The following is a 22,988-nucleotide window of genomic DNA, read 5'->3' as shown; positions in this document are numbered from 1 at the left end:
TCAGCTGAGTGAAAGTATTCTTTCTGTACTATGATATGTTCACATCATAAAGGTTCATGAAGCTCCAGCCCACAGCACCACATGACAGTGTCACCATTGTTACTGACAGATTGTTGATTCTTACTGAAGCATCCTGGCTTTACATTCAGCCTCACATGGGGAACCTGTCTTCAACTCCAACTGTCAGCAGAATTCATATAATTATGAAAAATCAGTCATTCTAATCTGTAAAAATGTAATATAGTTAATACATTATTAAATGTTTAAATTCCCTGTTATATTTGTTTTAAAAGTGGTTTTGCTGCATTAGGAGATTTGGCCTGATCTGAAATTGCTGTAAATAAGTATAAATCATGACAAATAATTTAGTTTGACAAGTTATTATTATTATTACAATGTGATTGATTTATTGACTTTGTACTAATGAAGCCTGTTATTTCACTGAGGTGAGGAACAAACCAGCTGCTGCTCTTTGTAATATTATGAAAGATGCCAACAAGCCATTAGGCCTTAAGAGGTGTGATGTATTTTGTGTGTGAAGTTTGCTGGATCAAGTGAAGGTTGCACAGAGAGAGAGAAAGAAACTGGGTGTTTTATTTATTTGTGTTTCTTATTTCCTCCTTCAATCCTCATTGGGGCCTTTGACAGACCTGAAGGGAGAAAGATCACGTCTCAGGTTCTGATCTAAAAATATTGGGACCTGAGAGAAGTGGTGCTTGTGAGTTCTTGCTGCTGAGGAAGGAGAAGTTTCTTCAAAACATGTTACACTTAAGTCTCTATCATCGAGCCTTTGACACCAACAAAAATACTTCAATTAAAGCTCTAAAGGATTCTTATAATGCTGAAAATATTTGTAAGTTCCTGGTTACATAGCACTAGGAAACTCGGGACAAGAACTCCATGAGATGTACATGGAAAAAGCATGAGGTTGAGAAAATTACAAGTTAAAAAAGACAAGAAGACAGAGTCATCTATATCCCTCACCCTATATACCAACTATATACCAAGTTTCAAGATATTATTTGTCACATTTTTCAAGTTCTGCTGCAGGAAACCAACCCTACCTTTTTACACTGACCTCAGCAGCCCATGGCATAAGCCCACCGGACCTTTGGTCCAGGTGAGCTAAAAATTAAAATTTCTCACGTTTCTTCATCTCAAAAGGCACATATACATTACTTAATCAACACATAAAGAAAAGAAAGCAAGCACAACTTTATTCATCATAAACTTGTCAAATTTCCACTCTGCATTTAACCCATCTGAAGCAGTGAACCCACACACGCACATACCTAGAGCAGTGGGCAGCCATGCTAACAGCGCCCGGGGAGCAGTTGGGAGTTAGGTGCCTTGCTCAAGGCCATCCCATATTAACCTAATCGCATGTCTTTGAACTGTGGGGGAAACCAGAGCACCCAGACACAGGGAGAGCATGCAAACTCCATACAGAAAGGCCCCCTCTGGCTGCAAACCCAGAACCTTCTTGCTGTGAGGCAACCATGCTAACCACTTACACCACCATGCCACCCAAAATTCTGCCTACTCAGGTAGCTTTTTTTTTTTCTTGCCATGACCCGGATTCGAACCGGGGTTGCTGCGGCCACAACGCAGAGTACTAACCACTATACGATCATGGCAAAATACTCAGAGATAGGCATAGACTAACTTTCAAGACCATACCACTCATAGTTTTCAAGTTCTGCTCTGGAAACAAAACCTCAGACTAACCTGAGAGACTTAGTCTGAAATTGTTTCCATGGAAACATGAAAAATTTAAATTTCTCAAATTTCTTAGTATGAAAAGGCACATCTGCATTACCTTGTTAATATGTATACCAAGTTTCAAATCCGTATCATGAATAGTTTTGGATATATGCTCCGGAAACAAACATTGCTCTTAGAAACTAAGTCAAAATCTATTTTTTATGTAAAAATTTGAAAAATACTTGAGAAAGTAGTCAGAATGTACAGTCCATTGACACACTGCATTATTTAAAATGTGTGTCCTTTTTTTGTGAGGCAAATAGTAATTCTCATCTCATTATCTCTAGCCACTTTATCCTGTTCTACAGGGTCGCAGGAGCCTATCCCAGCTGACTACGGGCAAAAGGCGGGGTACACCCTGGACAAGTCGCCAGGTCATCACAGGGCTGATACATAGACAACCATTCACACCTACAGTCAACAGTTAACCTAACCTGCATGTCTTTGGGGGAAACCAGAGCACCCGGAGGAAACCCACGCGGACAACATGCAAACTCCGCACAGAAAGGCCCTCGCCGGCCACGGGGCTCGAACACAGACCTTCTTGCTGTGAGGCGACAGCGCTAACCACTACACCACCATGCCGCCCACAAATAGCAATTATGATTATAAAATAAATTCATTGAAAGATGTGTAAAGTACTTTTATATAACAATAATTAATACTTAATTAACAATTATAATTATTATTGCAACAATTGTTAAGCAATTTATTGTTATATAAAAGTACTTTACACATTTTTCAATGAATTTATTTTATAATCATGATTTATTTCTTTAATATACATGTATTTATCAAAAGTGAGGTGATGTTGGGTGCGGGAGGTTTTTGCATGACCCAATAAAAATAACTTCAAAAAAGTAATATATGAGTAAAAGTTCACCAAATGCAACATCAGGAAAGTAGAAATTTTGAAAACACTTTCACAGTCATAACCCCAGTGCAGGGGCTTCAAGGTTCTGCTGTGGCCCCAAGCTTCAGCAGCTGTGAAAGAGTTAAGGCTCCATAGCTCAGTGGTGCGAGCACTGGTCTAGTAGACCAGTGGTTGTGAGTTCAAGTCTCACTGGGGCCTGCAAGGAATGATTTGAAGGTGGAAGGATGATCTAGGTGAAAGAGGGGATATTGAGAACACTACTACCAGGAAGTGCTGCTCATGATTTCTCATCACCTGAAAACCACTTTCTGCTGGTCAGAAGGGCCTCATATAGACAGTTTGAAGATCAGTGAGATTGCTGAGGATCTGAAGTTGTCTTTGGTGTGTAATTTCTGCAAAGCACTTTGCCCTCAAGTCTCCATCAATGCCCATTGTCAGGTGGTATTTGTTTATATTTGGAGGCTACTTTGCAAAATTTACCAAGCCTTGTTTTTGGTAATAATATACAAGTTCAGATATGAATTCATAAATCTGGGCTTGTTGTAATGTTTGTAGGCTGCTGTTTCATAGTTAATTATGCAGGGGAACTTTGCACATAAAAAGAGCCCTGAAACCACATATAGGAAATTGGTATAAAAGTATTACATAATTAATATGCAATTATTATATCCATAATAGGTGTTATTTGTGGCACGCAACCTTTTTACTCAGGTCAAAAGCATGGTTCATACATTAGATACCCATTTAACCCTAAAAGGACCTAAACTACTGAGTGGGATCAGTTAAAACCTCAGAGGTGGTGTGCTGCTCAGTCTATTCAACTGACATAACTTTCTGCTTTTTGGAGTTTGTTACTCTATAGATTCTTTATCTAAAACATGGGCAATTGCTCTAAGACAACGAGGGAGGCTCAGCCTCCTCTAAAAATGACGAACATCGTGTAGGACGAATTGCGCTAGGCTTATGTTATAGCCGACCTTATAACATTGCTATTTCAAATCCAGAATCATAGAAATATATGTGCTCAACCCACTACAGTGCAAAACCATTCCCTTATAACTTTAATGTGTGCGTGAGTTTTTCCCCCTCGTGACAGTGCGATGCAGCCCAGCCTCAGTGGACTTCAATGGCATTTGGGAGCTATGCGCTTTTCAATCTCAAAATGCAAGACGATTATTGGACAAATACTGCAAAAATGCCCGCCCACGGACTCCCAGCCTCACAGTGGGAAGGACATGGCAAAGCTTTCTGCGAGGAGACTGATGATTGGTGAAAGCGGCCGGATATTTTCTTTGATTGACAGCTCGTTTCAAATATAGGCAGGCAGTGGTGAATTTCAGTTCAGTCCCATGCAGATTCGCAAGTGCTGTGGTGTATTGTAAGAGATCAGCTTACATTTTGATTTCATTCATTACATACGGTTTCTACCAGCTTTTTTAGTTTGTATATATTTTCATTGTAAATAAAGTGTAAATATAGTGTTGTCAAGTTTGCTATCTTAGTTCCAGAAATTTCGTTTATTTGAGTGACTGAACTTGAACTTGAGGGGGCTAGTCAGCTAGCAAGAAAGCTGCGCACGGATGCCAAGCATTGCTGATTTAATTTTGGCAAAGCCATTTGCCAGTCTTCCTTTCGAGGAAAAAATTAAAATTTAAGAGCAGAGTAGACCAACGCCTCAAATTGACTTGGTGAAAAAGGTAGGGAATAATACTCGTTCCTTTCAGCTCTCCTGGTACGAGAAAGTGAATTGGCTAACAGCAAGTGACCCACATCAACAACAGTAAATAGGCTACTTTAGTAATATGTCATGGATGGACCAAAAATATAGAATCTATTTAAAATGTTTATGCTGAGTATATTATATTGGAATATATATTTTTCTGGATATGAATTAAACACCGCTACAATTTGGAAAACATTTTTAAACAAAAACATAGCCAAGAACATTTCACACTACAGACCTGGATTAAAAGTGAAGGGTTATCAAAATTGTCAATAAAACATTTCTCAGTCAAAATAAGTAAAATATAGGGAAAGTGTCATTGAATGAAATGTGTGGCACCCAGCTCTACTGCTGAGGTTCCTGACAAAGAGCTACTTTCAATAATGATCAATTTTTAAACAACATGCCACAATTTTAAAATATAAAATGTTAAAATATACCCTTCCCCCCCAACACCACCATCATGTATATTGGACAGTAGGCTAATGGGCCAAAAGAACCTGTTATTTCACAGTTTGTGACGCTGCCAACAATCAGCCAGATCAGAGGCAAGAGTATGGGCAAAATTGATGTTTTTTCTTTTAAAATCTGGAAATATCGTAACCAACCAGCGTCCCCTGTTTGAAAGACTACCAGCCGCCACTGATCTAAAAGTACGTTTGTTTCAAGATTGATGAAAAAAGTGTTTAACAAGGTGACTGATTTTCTGTTGGGGTCCCATAACTGTGAGATTTGTTGCAAAAAATATTTCAGCAAGTTAGTCACTTCTTTGTGTGTCTATCTTTGCCTATCTGTACGTTTGCATGCTTGTCTCAGATGTCTGCCATAATTAAGAATATAACTCTTTCTTACAAATTGTAGATAACTAGTGAACCTGTTAGTTATAGAGTTACTGAAATGTCCGCTGTCTGATGCTTATCTGTCCATGCACTCTCCATACAGAACAACAGACAGTCCAGCAGATACAGAGGAAACTGACATTGTCTAGTTGTGAAAGTGACATTGTTTACTTTTGAAAATAGTCCAGTGGCTGTTCTGGTCATAATATGTGTTACCAATAACTGCTTTTATCTTTGTGTTTTGTGTTTGAATCCTTCTTGATGTAGTTTGGGCATAAAAAAAAATAAAAACTGCGAGCAGCTTAGTAATAAATGTATCACAGAAATTTCTACAATGAGAGATTGTGGGTGGCACGGTGGTGTAGTGGTTAGCGCTGTCGCCTCACAGTAAGCAGGTCCGGGTTCGAGCCTCGTGGCCGGTGAGGGCCTTTCTGTGTGGAGTTTGCATGTTCTCCCCGTGTCCGCGTGGGTTTCCTCCGGGTGCTCCGGTTTCCCCCACAGTCCAAAGACATGCAGGTTAGGTTAACTGGTGACTCTAAATTGACTGTAGGTGTGAATGGTTGTCTGTGTCTATGTGTCAGCCCTGTGATGACCTGGCGACTTGTCCAGGGTGTACCCTGCCTTTTGCCCGTAGTCAGCTGGGATAGGCTCCAGCTTGCCTGCGACCCAGAAGGATAAAGCGGCTAGAGATAATGAGATGAGATGAGAGATTGTGAGCTGAGTTCTGGAATGTAGATAAGCTATAAATATTCTCAAGTTCTGTAGCAATAGTGTAAAATATTTCTGGCTTTTTTATGTTCTCTCTGTACTTAAATGTCTCATTTTAAACTTAACTTGATAATATCATGTACATATATGATTTCTATTCATATAAAGTTAGTAAACGGGTAAATAAAAAAATACAGATGTTATAATGGACTTAAAGTGCTGATGACACAAACATGACTCTATGCAATTTCTTAAATAAACTATACAACATGGCAAACATGTTAGATTTCTGTTATAATTACGTGAAAAGAAGCTGTTGTTACGCGAATATCCAACTTTTAATTGCACAGCGCAAGAAAACTGGGTCCGTGGCTCGCGGCCATGCTGTGACGTCAGCAGAAGAACACGCTGCGGTTCACTGGCTGTTCTACTCAATGGAAATGGTGCATGAAAACACCGGTGAACTCTCTAGTGCTAGCTCTTCAACAACCAAATACTGGTACTTTAAGCAGTGATCATGATGGCATGATTTTATCTGATTTTAAATAAATGAGATTGATAATAATGTGAATGTTCACAACTAGTACATACAAACTCTGCAGCTTCTGATTCAGCAGCTGCGTCATACTCCGCAAAAACATCAGCAAGAACCTACAATATAAATGGAAATGCAATACACTAAGCTCAAATGACTTTTGGAAAGTATAATTTCTAAATTTTTTCTACATATTCTTGAAGTTGGTCATCGGGGTACTTGCTACCGTTCCCTAACAACGCATGGCAAAGGGTAAAGTGTAGTGTTGCTACGAGTACTTGCTAAAGCCTCCGGTGGAAGATCCTCGATGTGCTGATAAGACATATAGTTCTATATAGAGGATTTCGGCCTACGTCATTGTTTCCATAGTGACAATATTTATGCCACCATTTTGACGGTCACAAATATGGCGACTACTGGTAGCGATACACTGTTGATCATGACGAAGTCTCATTGTCGAGTATTTTATCCGGCCTAGATGACGCGAGTAAGAAGCGATATCACCAGAAAATCAATGATGCTGGTGTACGTGATCCGTACACGTTACCAGGCTATCTTTTTCTGGCTTTGCAGCGCTGCAGCGCGGGTGATCTTCCTGACCTGCAGTCAGGCATGTGGGAAATACCAGGGAAAAAACATAAAAGAAAAAGGAGCGAGATGCAGAAAACACCTTCACTATCCAGCGACGTAGGGCATTTACAGGGCGAGCAGAGGGAGAGGTATTTGCAAAAATTGAGGTTAGCAGGCTTAGAGAACGACGTTTACCTGCTTCCACCAGGATTGTTCACTGACATACGGAAGTACACGAAGCCCTCGTCTTTACCTGACTTCGGCCCACATGATCTGTATACCTATGTCGTTAAAAACCAGGCTGGGTAACATGCCTACATCAGCGGGTCGTCCCTGGAGCCGGTGGTCGCCATCTTATTACAGCTAAGGTTTGTTCACATTTTCATTTACTTTCGGTCCTCAGGATAAACAAAATGTTATTAAATGTCATTGAAATAACTTCTTAGTCTGTTGAGACATGGCCCGTTATAAATTTGCTGTTACCAGGCAATGACCAAGAACTGTATTATTAGGGTCGGTGTAGTTGTAGCAGTGCACTAGCAGCTAGCTGTTAGCACTAGCTAATGTCAACAACAGTAGCTAGTATGTTACTGTAGCAATGTTTACATTCAGTCATTTGGATGACTGTTAAAACCTTTCAGTCTCAAGTTTTTCCTTTACTGTATTTACTAGTTTACTGAGCTAGCGCGCTCGGGCAGGCTGGGAGCTAGCGCGCTCGCTCCCAGCCTGCCCGAGCTAGCACGTTCGCTCCCAGCCTGCCCGAGCACGCTAGCTCAGTAAACTAGTAAATACAGTAAAGGAAAAACTTGAGACTGAAAGGTTTTAACAGTCATCCAAATGACTGAACGTAAACATTGCTACAGTAACATACTAGCTACTGTTGTTGACATTAGCTAGCTTGACCTTCAAAATGGCAGACACCAGGGCGTCACGTGACCTGTGACGTCACGTCGAAATCCTCTATAACACACAAGTGTCACGATAATCACAAAAGAGATGCAAATTGTTAAAATACCTAATGCAAGCATGTGTTGATCTCTTCCGAATAGAATCTATGATAGCCTACCCTCTTTACCCTTTGCCTCTCATTGCTAGGCGGCAGTTACATGAAAGCCGCAAGCTTTCACAAGCAAATACATGACTGCTATCATGCTGACTTTATGATTACATTTATGATTATCATGAATGTGTACTCTATGATGTGTACTCTATGAGCGCTCTGGAGCGAGTCACTTCCAAGATGGCCACGCAGACCGCATGGTTACTATTTTTAGCATCATGTTGGAGCACTCTATAGCTCTACGTACCTTTATCTTATGTCGTTTGTCAACACATGTTCTGACAGGAGGACTGTCTTTGGAGGAGTCGGCTTGTCCCAGGTGACTGCTGGATCCGGCATAGCTACTAGTAGACCCCCTCCGGAATACTGTAGGCACTGCTGATGGTAGCAGTACACGTTTGTGCTGAACTGAACACCCAAGGGATTCTTTTAAGCTGGGAAGGGTGTCAAAACAATCCAAATCGAAGTGTTCAGAGCACAGGACGGATGTTGGTGAGGGCTTCCACTTGTCACGAGTGCGCCTGACTTGCCTCACCCACTTCGCATGCAGCTTGGGATCTCTGGGAAACTTGAATAAACTTACCCCATCCTTGTGGGTTTTGGAGCAAAAGCCGGCAACACAACGCGAAGGCATAATAACTATATATATATATATATAATAATGTATAATAATAATACTAATAATGATAAACTGAACACCTGCCGCATCAACAACAAACTGGTAAGTTAGGAGGAAGGTTCTTTCGCTGACGTCATATAGCTCCTCCTCCTCTTTCGTCTCCTGGGTGCTGCAGCCCCGTCAAATTTGCCCAAATAGCCGCATTTTTTATCATAACTTGTAAAATAGGCGCCTTCGTGAATTAATATATGGATCATCGGGAATTACTTTTTATGTTATAAAACATCGCCAAAGATGTCAAAAACGTGTCATCAGCACTTTAAGTGATACGGATATATGGTTGTTTTTTTTTTTTACGTTTTTACATGCGATATTTAGCATTTCCTTTTTTTGGTGAAAATGGTGATTGCTGACATTACAACAAGTAAAAATAATTTGTTTGGGATGTAAATAAAGGGTTAATACTGAGAAACCAGACTTGGCAAATTTTGCAAAGGAGGTTACATATGCTCCCTGACTATAAAGTTTCTTCAAAACATGTTGCACTCAAGTATCTATCAGTGAGCCTTTGACATCATAAACAAAAGACTTCAATTAAAACTCTAAAGGATTCTTATCATGCTGCAAATATTTATATGTTCCTGGTTACACAATTCCAACTTTTAGCACTAGGAAACTCGGGACAAGAACTCCATGAGATGTACACAGAAAAAGCATGAGGTTAAGAAAATTACAAGTTAAAAATGACAAGAAGACAGAGTCATCTATATCCCTCACCCTATATACCAACTATATACCAAGTTTCAAGATATTATTTGTCACATTTTTCAAGTTCTGCTGCAGGAAACCAACCCTACCTCTTTACACTGACCTCAGCAGCCCATGGCATAAACCCACCGGACCTTTGGTCCAGGTGAGCTAAAAATTAAAATTTCTCACATTTCTTAGAATCAAAAGGCACATATACATTATCTTTTTAACATACATACCAAGTTTCAAATCTGTATCATGAATAGTTTTGGATTTATGCTCCGGAAACGAACATTGTTCTTAGGAACGGGTTCAAAATCAATTTTTTATGTAAAAATTTGAAAATTAATTTTTTCCAAAAATCCAAAATAGCAAAACGCAGCAGGTCACATGTTGCTTGATACGTATGCAAAGTTTCATGAAGATATCTTCAGTAGTTTTAAAGATATGGCCTGGAAATGAAAACATGACCAGATGGAACCCGTTTCTATATCCCCCACCAAACTTCGTTTGAGCGGAGGATAAAAAAAAGAACCAAAAATACTGTGGGTGGTAAAAGAGAGCAACTGGACTTGCTTGAAGATTCTTGAAGACGTTTCACCTCTCATCCGAAAGGCTTCTAAGACAGAAGAAGTATTTGGATGAGAGGTGAAACGTCTTCAAGAATCTTCAAGCAAGTCCAGTTGCTCTCTTTTACCACCCACAGTTTACTATGACCTGGATGACTGAGAATCTTCACAGACATACAACCAAAAATACTATTTGGATTTCTTTTTGGTTGGAGTTCTCATCACCTGAAAACCATTGGCTGCTGCTGAGGATGACCCCACATGAAGAGCCTGAAGATCAGGAGGTCACTCATGGTGCTTATGGTTCGTCTCTTGAGGGCTTGGCCTGTCCAGTGTTTTTGTTAGCTCAGATGAGAAAGTAGCCAGAATGTACAGTCCACAGCCCACTCTACAATTGACACACCACATTATTTAAAATGTGTGTCTTTTTTTGTGAGGCAAATAGTAAACAGAAGCTAACTGCAGCTAGGAACTAAAGTTGTGAGTGACGTGACACCAATTTCTGTGGGCTGTTTTGAGGATCGGTGCAGGGGCTTCAAGGTTCTGCTGTGGCCCCAAGCTTCAGCAGCTGTGAAAGATTTAAGGCTCCATAGCTCAGTGGTGAGAGCACTGGTCTTGTAAACCAGGGGTCGTGAGTTCAAGCCTCACTGGGGCCTGTAAGGGATACTTTTAAGGTAAAAAGATGATCCAGACAAAAGAGGGAATATTGAGAACACTAACACCAGAAAGTGCTGCTCATGATTTCTCATCACCTGAAGACCACTTTCTGCTGGTGAGAATGGCCCCATGTGGACAGTTTAAAGATCAGTGAGATTACTCTGAATGAGACTGAGGACCTGAAGGTGTCTTTGGTGTGCAATTTCTGCAAAGCACTTTGCACTCAGGTCACCATCAATGCACAGATGATAACGTCAACAACAAAAAAGACTTCAAATTAAGACTAATATATAGATTGAGGCACTGCCTAAAAGTGGAGCGCCCATCTGTTTCTGGTTTGTAGAATTTTCTTATATCATAGCCTGCCTCTTTTGTTTTATTTCTTTACCGTTATAGTTACTATACTGTTTCCTTATGTTGCACAAAATGTCAGGCGACAACAGTGACAAGTTACTCACTACTATACTGTCCCGACTACTACTCTACTTCACTAGTTGTTGGGTTTCCTGTGGCGGCAGGCATGCACACACAGGACCGAAACCATCAGAAAACAACTCGATGGGTTTCTTTATGTCTCCACACTCAACGCCTATGGGGCTCCGCTCGCATGGGCCGAAGGAGCGCCACTAATATGAAGATTTAAATTTTAATTACAGATAGGAGTGTGGTTCAGTTAAAGGTTAAACTGATTTCCGTGGTGAGTAAATACCGATAGAGCTAGTGTTGGTGTGGGGATGTTCTAAAGCAGCCTGCAAAGCATGTCATTTAGAATGACGAATCCGCACGACTTGCAGTTGCTGCTCTCTAATAGTTCCAATACAGCCAGTCAGGGGGTGGCACGGTGGTGTAGTGGTTAGCGCTGTCACCTTACAGCAAGAAGGTCCTGGGTTCGAGCCCCAGGGCCTTTCTGTGTGGAGTTTGCATGTTGTCCGTGTGGGTTTCCCCCACAGTCCAAAGACATGCAGGTTAGGTTGACTGGTGACTCTAAATTGACCGTGAATGGTTGTCTATGTGTCAGCCCTGTGATGACCTGGCGACTTGTCCAGGATATACCCTGTCTTTTGCCCGTAGTCAGCTGGGATAGGCTCCAGCTTGCCTGCGACCCTGTAGAAGGATAAAGCGGCTAGAGATCATGAGATGAGACAGCCAGTCAGTCGTCTGTCACAGAACACGACACATCTGGAGTGTGTCATTTTCATCTTTGGCACTGTGTTCATCTTAGAAACTCACTGCGCTCGCGAGATAATCTGCTCTCTGACGTCATTTCTGTGGATTGAGCGGGACAGAAACCACCCCTCCCCCACCCAGGTTTTTCCTCTGCTCTACAACAAAATCATAGGTGACATGCTTTCTTATTTTGAACACAGAATGGCAAATTTCACCGAAAAGTAAGCAAAATATATAAAGTTTTCAAGGTCTTTGGTTGAAATGTTTCCCCTCGTGGGCCAAGTTGTAACAGGAGCCAAACCGTGCAGGCGATATTAAAGCTAAGCTAACAGTTCATGCGCAGTGCGCAGGCAGCCTTTTGCCACCACTTTACCATCAGCTGACCTGTCGCTAGTGTATTGCTGTTTTCTTTCTTTGTCCACACTGTTTGAATTGATCAGTATAACTGGTTTCATAAGCCATGCTCGGCATTAAATCACTGTTTGCCATCACTTCATTCTCATGCATTTAACTGTGCTATGGGGAGAGCGGGGAAAGGCTGAGCGGCATTTTTTGGATACCAAATGTTTGTCATCAGGGTTGCCACCCGTCCCATAAAATACAGAATCGTCCTTTATTTGGCAATTAAATCTTGTGTCCCGTATTGAACCGATACGGGACGCGATTTGTTCCATATTTTCATAAATGTCCAATACACATGTCTGTCACACATATCAACACTAAATCTAACAATAATGAACAAAATAAAACAGGAAATACTCCGTTGCGGGATCTACCCAGGACACAAACCCCTCCACTCTGTGTCACGCTCTGTGCGTCTGTGCCTGGCTGCCTGCATCACTGCGTGTGGCGCTGTCACGGTTGCCTAGAGACAGACAACACACACCGGCGCTGCTCAAAAAACCCGGGCCTTTTAAAAATGTCTGCTGCACCCGGGACTCCACCACGTCCTCAAAAGCGTAAACGCTTACAAAAATACAGACGTAAGTGGGAAGAGGCACATCCTTGGCTGGACAGCGTGAGTGGAGACGACTACACAGCAAACTGTAAAGTCTGTCAGCGAGTGTTTTCAGTGGCAGACGGTGGGCTGTCTGACATTAGACAGCATTCGTCGGGAGAGCAACACTGCAGATATGTAAGAACACAGAAGACACAATCGTCAGTGTCACAGTTCTTTATACCCCAATCATCTCCTGAGAGTGATACGGTATGGGACATTATGTTATGATTGTCGTTTGTTTGATTGATTGTTTGAATTAATGATCATTCATCCGTCCGAATGGACGTGTTAAAAAGGATGACAGAGTTGATCCACAAATCAAGCTCTCACTAAATCTCAGCACCTCACTCACTCACACACAGGATCCCTGTCTTCCACACTCACCCCCCCCCCTCACTTTCTCATCCAACCACGTACTTGCCCGTACTATACACATTCACTGACAATCAGAAAACACACATTATTATTATTATTATTATTATTATTATTATTATTATTATTATTATTATTATTATCACACAGCATTCACAGTATAATAGTAACAAATAAATAAATAAATAAATAAATAAATAAATTTCCTAGATTAAAAATTTTATTTTATTAGTGTGGTTTACTTTAACTGTTTGGATGACATGACTTCATTTCAAGTCATAAGACAGAGAGCAGACAAATACCGTTCAATTTAATCTGTTGACTGTTTAAATCTGGTCTACTCCACAGACAAGAGAAACACAACAGTTCCTGATGAACTCAGGACTGTTGAGGGAAGGAGTAATGTTTTGCACTTTCTTGTTTTCTGCATTCTTGAATAAGCAGACATACGTTTGTTGTTTTTTGTTCTCTTTTTCCTCTCTAAATAAAAATGTCCCCAAGGTTCACAAAGAGAGTCCCTACACCAAGAACAGTTATGCACTTACATTTACAGTGATATTAAGTTCTCAATATATTTAGATTATATTTTAAAAGTTCACTGTTGCCTACTTGTACATTAGACATTTTTACAGCATTGGCAATAAAGCATTTCAAGCCTTAAGTATGAGTAATTGCTTCTTGATCACCCCTTTACTAAAAACACCTACAAAATAAAACATACCACTGCTGCGGGCACCCCACCCCATGGGAGTCGTGCCCGTGGTGGTCATGGCCCCAAGGAGCCGTGGTGGGCGTCCCTTATTTTCATTTCTGAATGGTGGCCATGGGCGTAAAAATGCGTATGGACGGTATGGACGCGTCCATACCAATATTCAGCTGAGTTTAAAATGTCCATACCATTTTTGAATGGAGAAGCCGCGATGCGGGAAACGCTGAATAAAAACACCAAACGCGGTATCGCTTCCAGCTGATTTTCAGTTGTGAACAGACCTCTCAAAGACGGCTGACTACTGGTGGGGACAGCAGGTAAAAAAGCTTTATAAAGCTTTGATTGGCCCACCTCCTGTTGCCTTGACGTTGCTATGGTTTTTTTGTTGTCATTGGCTGTAAGCAGTAGCAAGCGGTAAAATCAGCATCCAGCTCGCTGCTACAGCAAAACAGCACACAGGCAGTGATGTCGGGCAATAAAAGAAAACGTAAGGAGGACATAAGACATTATTTTACCCAGTCAACGGTAAGCTATTCAAAACAAAATAGCCTTGTTAGAGAACCTCTTCAGACAGTGACGTTTTCTCTCTCTCTCTCTCTCTCTCTCTCACACACACACAAATAAATGCTTGTAGGTAATGCTAAATGTTTACTTATATTTACTTTTTTCTTGCTCTTTGTTTGCATGTATATGCATATGCATATATGCATGTGTATATGCGTATGTATGTAACTTCTGCAATAAAATGTGAAAATGTAAAAATGTGAAACAATTGTCACTTAACCCTTTCAACTTAATGAATAAACATTTTTGCAAAATGCACTACAACTACCAAACCTCTTCACACTTCTACCACCCATACCTACATTACTTCCAGATTCTGAAATTGCAGTAACTCAAAAGGAAGCACATGATGTTTCAAATGTGTGAAAATAGTAAAAGTTGTGTGAAAATGAAGCAGCAGCACATAATTTTGATTGATTGTGTTGTTGTATTTTGGGTAGGTCATCCACTACAGCGAAATTCACAGCAACTTCAATGTCCACTTTCTCTGTGTGATAATGTATTGCCCGTATACATGCAGATGTTAGCCTAAGTCTAAGACTAAGTGTACCTGGTGCTAAAAATCAAAATAACACAAAGGAATGGACAACCAATCATTTGTACAGTGTAGGCCACATTTCGTGCGACAACCATGGCGCACTGGGGCGTTTGGCCAAATTATGTCCCCACCAATATCAACACCGTTTTTACGCCCTTGATGGTGGCAACCCTATTTGTCATGTCTCGTTCAAAATGCTCATTGTCATTTACATCTCTCATCTGTGTTCACTTTGTCTAATATCAAGAAATGCAAATGTACACACGGGCTGTGAAAAACAAACACTCTCATTTATTGGGTAAAACTTTGTGATGACATTTCCATATTCACTTTACTCACTGGCAATCAAACTCCGGCACTTCCGGGTTTAGGTGGGGAAAGCGAGGGACTGTACCACTTGGGTCAGATAGAGGGGTTTCGTGGGTTGAACCATTTTGACAGGGGTGCGAGTGGATTCAGGGCAACTTGTCAGATCCCGAAGAATTTCGCAGTGATTTCAAAATCAGCATCACTATTTAGAATTAAATTCCTACAACTCATCATTTATATTAATTCATTTTTTACCCGTTTTCTTCCTCTTTCAGCTTGTGGCTTTTCTTGTGAAAGATTTCTTTGCCTTTCTCTCGCTCTTTCACCGCTTCTTTCCTTTTCTTCCTCTGGCAAAACTCTCTTTGACTTCATCTTTCTCTCCTTGGTTCACTTGTTTTGACATCTTTTTAAAGTTTGTATTAAAGTGTGTAAAGTGATGATTATTGTGTTGCGCTGTTTGAGTTGCTCTCGGTGGAAAAACCCGAAAAACACAAAATTATCTGCAGACAAAAATAAGTGACGTAGGCGCGCTCGCGCTTCTAGTTCCGGCCAAAATCAAACAGCCAATCAGAATCTCGAGGGGCGGGGACGGACACAGCTGGGATCCCTGTGTGTCTTCAGGATGGAGCTCCGCGATGAATAAACTTATCAATAAATAATTGTTCTTTTTGTTTGTTTTAAAGGTGTCATTCCACGACAAACCGTTTAATACTTGCTCTTTGTGAAATACCATAGGTCACTCTGAGTTGCATCTGCATGCTGCACGTGAAAATGTTCTTCTACCCCCATTCCCTGGATTAGCCTATGAAAGAAAATAGATGGAAAAACGAGCGAATCAGAAAAAGCCCTACAAACTTACGTCACTTCGAAAATTAGTAGTCATGGCCTCGCCCATAACCCACTGGAGGGAGCGTCACAGTGCCGTTAGCCAATCAGAAGTGATATGTTTACATGTCATGAATATTCATGAGTGTGGCAGTTCTCGTGTATGGGCGGAGCACAGAAGATGGCAGGACAGAGCTCAGGTTGATAAACCGTTTTATTGTCACACTTTTCAGTCTAACTTGGTTTGAAAACACAGACAGACACACACCCACAACCGGCATCTGGTTCGGGGGAAGCTCCTCTGCTCTCTGCTTTCCCTCTTTAAATAGGGCGCGGTCACTGGGAAGACACACACAAACACAGGTTAATTGACGTCAGGTGTAGTGATTCTGCCACGTACCTTCCCTGACTCCGCCCTCCTGTCACAGACTGGCACTTGACCACGCCCCCGCTGCCACAATGAGTAAGAGCTGAAATCCTGTCGTTCTCTCCCCACCCACTCCTCCACCACACTAGAACAGCCTGAAACAGGAGCACCACAGCATTTTTTTTCCGCCAAAACTGGCTCACAGGGCATTCATTCATACTAGAGACCACCGCATAATTAATGAAAAAACGATGCAATGACACCTTTAAAACATAAAATTTCACGTTTTATATATATATATATATATATATATATATATATATATATATATATATATATATATATATATATGGCTTACCAGTTTCAGCAATGGTGAATAAAAGCATGAAGAGGAGTAACATCGTTATCCTGAGTGTTTAGTTCAGACCTCTAGCTTTAGAAATAAATGTCATTGTTGTGTACTTGAGATTGTCTCTGCTGTCTCCAGATGTAACTCCACCCTCTCATATACAGTGTCCTCCACAATTATAGGCACCCCTTGTAAAGATTAGTGAAAAGGGTGAGAAAAAATTCCACCGTTTGGTGAAGTAACTTCATCTCACACTGAAGTAAATGAGAAAAATCCAGCCTTTAATTGAAATAAATTCATTCAGAGAAAATCAAATCCCTCATCAAGAAATAATTATTTTCAAGAAAAACACATTTGTCACTATTACCTGCCATAATTCCATAATTCCTAATGTGGTTTTCCTGAACAACGTCATAGCCAAAGTAGTAATTTAGTTCGCTCTTAACTGAGGATGGACCTGGATCACTCTTTCACAACAAAGAGCGTCTCCTCACAGCCAAATACACAGAATGTGCATGGGACTCTCACAATCAATAGGGGAAACTGGTGTTGAATCTGCTGCCAGTCTTCAACTATTTTTCTTGTACACTGCAAGTACATTGAGTTAATTATGGAATAAATATACAGAAAACATTACGAATATATTTCAATATGTTATGGAATTATAACATCTCATTGATATTGTCACACTTTAATCACATTTAACTCAATTCGGCAAGCAATTATCTAATTTGGCATTGTGGGTAACAGTTCAAATAATCATGGCTGCATTCCAGTGAATCCTGCAACTCAGTCACAGAAACACATCTCATCTCATTATCTCTAGCCACTTTATCCTGTTCTACAGGGTCGCAGGCAAGCTGGAGCCTATCCCAGCTGACTATGGGCAAAAGGCAGGGTATACTCTGGATAACTCGCCAGGTCATCACAGGGCTGACACATAGACAACCATTCACACTAAATTTAGAGTCACCAGTTAACCTAACATGCATGTCTTTGGACTGTGGGGGAAACCAGAGCACCCGCAGGAAACCCACACAAACAACATGCAAACTCCACACAGAAAGGCCCTTGCCAGACACGGGGCTCAAACCCAGATCTTCTTGCTGTGAAGTGACAGCACTAACCGCTACACTACCATGCTACCCTAGAGAAACACATGAAATGCAAAAATAAGACTTCATCTCAATCCACTGGCACTCTACAGTGATGAAGCCATCCAAGACAGGTACAGGCTACCCAGAGCTGAAATCCTATCGTTGCACTGCAAAATATGATATCTTAGCCAGTGAAAATATATTGAAAATAGTTGAAACAATCTAGCATTTCCTATTCGAAGAATACAAGACACCAATTCTGAGATTATTAAACCTAGTTCTAGATTGCAATCAACTGATTCTAAGATGGCTTTCCATTTCATTTCATTATCTCTAGCCGCTTTATCCTGTTCTACAGGGTCGCAGGCAAGCTGGAGCCTATCCCAGCTGACTATGGGTGAGAGGCGGGGTATCAAGTAAAAATATCCATCCATGCAGCAAGATAATTTCATTAGCATTAAGTAATTTTCTTCTCAAATTCAGTTTTCAACTTTTTGCAGTGTGGAAGCTCTCATAGGGGGAGAGTTGTAACGAGCTCCTTGTCATAACTTTTCCCTCAGCCCAGCAGTCCAGCTTCTGACAGCTCTGCCACTGGGAGATTCCTGCAGATGATTGGGGAGGGCTATGGCCTCAGTGTGGCTGCTGTGTCTAAGGCTGTGCATTCAGTCACAGCAGCACTCCTGCACCATTGCCACACTTTGATCCAGTTTCTATGGATGCAGGAGGAGATCCAGGAAACCAAACAGGCCTTCCATCAGCTTCCAGACCCAGGATTTCCTCAGGTCATAGGAACCAGAGATGGCACCTTGATCCCCATCCAGCTGCCATCCTATGATCACCCTGTCTTTTTGTGCAGGAAAGGGTATACTGCCCTGAATGTGCAGGTTGTGTATGATGCCCCTGGTGTGATCACTGATGTCGTTGCCAAATGCCCTAGCAGCACACACAATTCATTCATATGGGCAAACTCCTCTCTCTGCACCTTGGCCAACAATGGGGAATTTGGAGGTGAATGATTACTTGGTGACAGTTGTTACTCCCCTTTTGTTCCTTCCTGCTCACCCCTTTTAGCAACCCACAAAATGAACTAGAGGAGAGATACAACACCACTCATGCTGAGGCCCGGAATGTGGTGAAGCAGACCATCGAGATGTGGAAAATGCGCTTCCACTGCATCCACACTGGCACGGATTTAAGGGGGGTGCACTAAAAAATAGTTTTAGTAATGCAGATACCAAGATATGCCTGCCATTTTTACTTATTAATAAGGTTTTAAAAAAATTAACAAAATCAATCATTATGTGGGATTGAGCTGAAGAGTTAATGGTATAAATTTATCTTTAATAGTCGGTCCTAGCTTAGGTTTTTTCATGATATGAATGGAGTGAAAAACGAGCTGGGTGAGTCCTGTTGGAGTTTAACAGGGCACAGGAACTTTGTGCATTGACATAATAACTGTGTGGAAATAAGGTTGGACCGGCGGATATTGACGAGTAATTTTTGCATTTGTCCGTCTGTAATTCAAAAGCACCAAACCGGATGGCCCATGAAAAATTGTAAATACGTATATGGGTCTAATCTACTTTTAATTTTCTTCCAAATGTAACACTGGGTGAATAATTACATTGTAATATGACCTGTGATTGGCCAATCGCAGAAGTTCTCGATGAATGACAAGTTACCTCTCATCAGTGAGTAGTAGTGCATTCTGTCATGACATCATGTGATGCTGTTATCAGCTGGGTAGGTATGCCACTAACATTCAAAGAAAATAGAATACTACAGGTTTTGGACCCTGACAAAGTGGGGGGTTTTTTCCATCGTATTTTAACCCTCTGGGGTCGAGAGCTTCTCTGGCGAAGCCCGTCAGGTTTAGAATGAGTAGGTCATGTATTTAGATAAATATATTTGCGAGTTTTTATCATGCAAGCATGATAACCATATTGACAGAAACTTTACACTTTCCTATGTGCCCATTGCCAAATCATATTATAGTTCTCATCTCATTATGTCTAGCCACTTTATCCTGTTCTACAGGGTCGCAGGCAAGCTGGAGCCTATCCCAGCTGACTACAGGCGAAAGGCGGGGTACACCCTGGACAAGTCGTCAGGCCATCACAGGGCTGACACATAGACACAGACAACCATTCACATTCACACCTACGGTCAATTTAGAGTCACCAGTTAACCTAACCTGCATGTCTTTGGACTGTGGGGGAAACCGGAGCACCCGGAAGAAACCCATGCAGACAACATGCAAACTCCACACAGAAAGGCCCTCGCCGACCACAGGGCTCAAACCCAGACCTTCTTGCTGTGAGGCGACAGCGCTAACCACCACCGTGCCGCCCAATCTCATCATCTCTAGCCGCTTTATCCTGTTCTACAGGGTCGCAGGCAAGCTGGAGCCTATCCCAGCTGACTACGGGCGAAAGGCGGGGTACACCCTGGACAAGTCGCCAGGTCATCACAGGGCTGACACATAGACACAGACAACCATTCACACTCACATTCACACCTACGGTCAATTTAGAGTCACCAGTTAACCTAACCTGCATGTCTTTGGACTGTGGGGGAAACCGGAGCACCCGGAGGAAACCCACACGGACAACATGCAAACTCCACACTGAAAGGCCCTCGTTGGCTATGGGGCTCGAACCCAGCCTTTCTTACTGTGAGGTGACAGCGCTAACCACTACACCACCGTGCCACCCCTCATCCATAATAATTTTTCATTTTCCTGTCTGAACAATTCAGAATACTAACTTGACAGAATCAACCATGTTTTCTTTTTCATAGTGTAAAAGGTTACTGTTACTTTTTATTTTCACTCACCCATTTTATTTGAACACAGTTTAGCATGCATAAATGAGTGAAATATTCCAGTAGTTCGTCATGTAATGCAAGTGCAGATTTTTAAAAAAATAAGACCAGGAGTACGAGCAATAACATAAACATGAGCATACAGTGAAACAAAACACAACACAAGATAAACACGACAGACGCTTAACAATAATACCAACAAAACCTGCAACTTTACTAACGTGACTAATGTGTGAAACAAGGGGCCCCATTTTCAGCACTGACGTGACATGGTTGGTCTAATAAATAAACACAATCTTATTCAACAACAACAAAAATAAAGTGACCACAAACAACTGATATATTTGTTGGTCCATTTTGGGTATTGGGGATAAATTAAGAAGTATTTAAAGAAATAACAAGAAAGGTGATTTTACATTTTTATAAAGATTATTTAAGCACAATCAGCACAGAAAGTCAAATACTCTACATCAAAGACTGGAAATTGAAACAGGGAAATTTATTTGAACTAACTAGCTAAATAGCGCCCCCTCCTGACAAAAAAGAAAAACAATTCACTTTTCTCATATGAAGGGGTTTTTGTACAGTGTAGCTGGGTTTCCTGTTACTGTGGGCTCCATGGCGCAGTAGTACAGTGAGGAGTCTGATACTGAAGCAGAGGAGAGCTCCAAAACTACTTTCCTTTCAGTTTTATAAAGTTTGATGGATAGTCTTGGGTGAGGATTAGTAACAATGTCTGTAGATTTTTGAATCATCAGAAGAAACTCTGGTCCTGATTGAGGTTTTTGTCGATACCAGTGTAGATAGAAAGCTGATTCTTCATATGTGCAGCTCAGTGTGGTTTTGCTGCCTTCAGTTGAAGTTATGATTGTTTGGTCTGGTTTCATGCGTTCATCAACAGCTTCTGCTGAAAACACATTGTAATATACTTTAATAACCACTGAATAGTACTAATTTAAGAACAGTAAAATGGTACATATTTGTATATTGTATGTCATGTTTAATATAGACATTGATATTAATTACAGCTGTGGTAACAGCTGGATAAATAACGGTTTTCCTGAGTGTCAGTTTGGATCTCTCTTGTATAAATGGCAGATTTGTCTCTGTGTCTGTATCGTTACCTCCTACATCTACATTCAACATTTCAAATAAACCTTTTGTTATGCAAATAAAATTACCTAAAATAATACTAAATGACTTACCAACATTGATAACAACCATGAAAACAGAGAGGAAGAGTAACATGGTTGTTCCGAGTGTGTCTCTTGCAGTCGATATGAATGGGAGTGTTGTCTCTGTGAAACTGTGTAAACTGTATCTTACACATCTCGCTCCACCCACTGAGGATTAGATGGAGTCTTACAGATTGTGTTATCAGTCCCTTAACTAACAATATTGTAAACTCAAACCTCATTTTATCTGATATTGCTTATGTGGTGCAACAAATCCATTAAAGAAAGTAATTAATTAAAATCCTGATAATGTAGTTAATGATGCTTTGTGTTGTTAATTGTGTTTATGTTGACTTTGCTGAATTTGATAATATTACACTGTTCGTTAATATAAGGTTTTCTGAGCACATCCCTTAATTTATTCATTTGTCTTCAGTAAGTGCTTTATCCTGGTCTGACTGCTGTGGATCTGGAGCCTAACACTACGTGTGAAGAATTCACCCAGGAAAGGACACCACTCTGGTGTGTGTGACACCACTTTGTATGTGACACCACTTTGGCCTCTGATCAGGGCTGTGTCTCCCTGCTTGTATTGCTTGACCTTAGTGCAGCCTTTGACATCACTGATCATACCATTCTCCTTGATAGACGAGAACATGTTATTTCAAGGGAACAGCCCTCTCCTGGCTCAGGTCTTATTAAACTGATCGTTATTAGTTTGTTGATGTAAATGGTGATTTTTCTATGCACACTAAGATAAATTTTGGTGTTCCACAAGGTTCTGTCTGAGGCCCACTGCTTTTTTCTTTGTTATGCTGATGACACAAAGTTGTATGTTTCTGCAAATCCAGATGAGAGACACCAGTTTAATAAAATTGAGGAATGTGTGAAGGAAATTAGATACTGGATGCTTATTACCTTCCTTCTCCTTAAGAAACCAAGCCTTTATTTGTCACACATACACTCAAGGACAGACTTAAGCACACAGTGAAATTTAACCCATCTGATGCAGTTAACACACACAA

General features: G+C 40.9%; 3 non-coding genes across 3 annotated transcripts; 2 read left to right on the top strand and 1 right to left on the bottom strand.

Annotated features, from left to right (window-relative positions):
• Nucleotides 1–1,565: 1,565 nt before the first annotated feature.
• On the bottom strand, nt 1,566–1,637 carry trnah-gug (transfer RNA histidin (anticodon GUG)). Its single transcript has one exon. It is a non-coding gene; the product is annotated as a tRNA-His (tRNA).
• Nucleotides 1,638–2,763: 1,126 nt separating this feature from the next.
• On the top strand, nt 2,764–2,836 carry trnat-agu (transfer RNA threonine (anticodon AGU)). Its single transcript has one exon. It is a non-coding gene; the product is annotated as a tRNA-Thr (tRNA).
• A 7,758-nt stretch (nt 2,837–10,594) lies between these two features.
• trnat-ugu (transfer RNA threonine (anticodon UGU)) lies at nt 10,595–10,667 on the top strand. The gene has a single exon. It is a non-coding gene; the product is annotated as a tRNA-Thr (tRNA).
• The last annotated feature ends 12,321 nt before the right edge of the window (nt 10,668–22,988 follow it).

Source organism: Neoarius graeffei, chromosome 1, assembly GCF_027579695.1.
Source record: "Neoarius graeffei isolate fNeoGra1 chromosome 1, fNeoGra1.pri, whole genome shotgun sequence".
NCBI classification, from domain to species: domain Eukaryota; kingdom Metazoa; phylum Chordata; class Actinopteri; order Siluriformes; family Ariidae; genus Neoarius; species Neoarius graeffei.
This window is presented reverse-complemented; position numbering and strand designations above follow the sequence as displayed.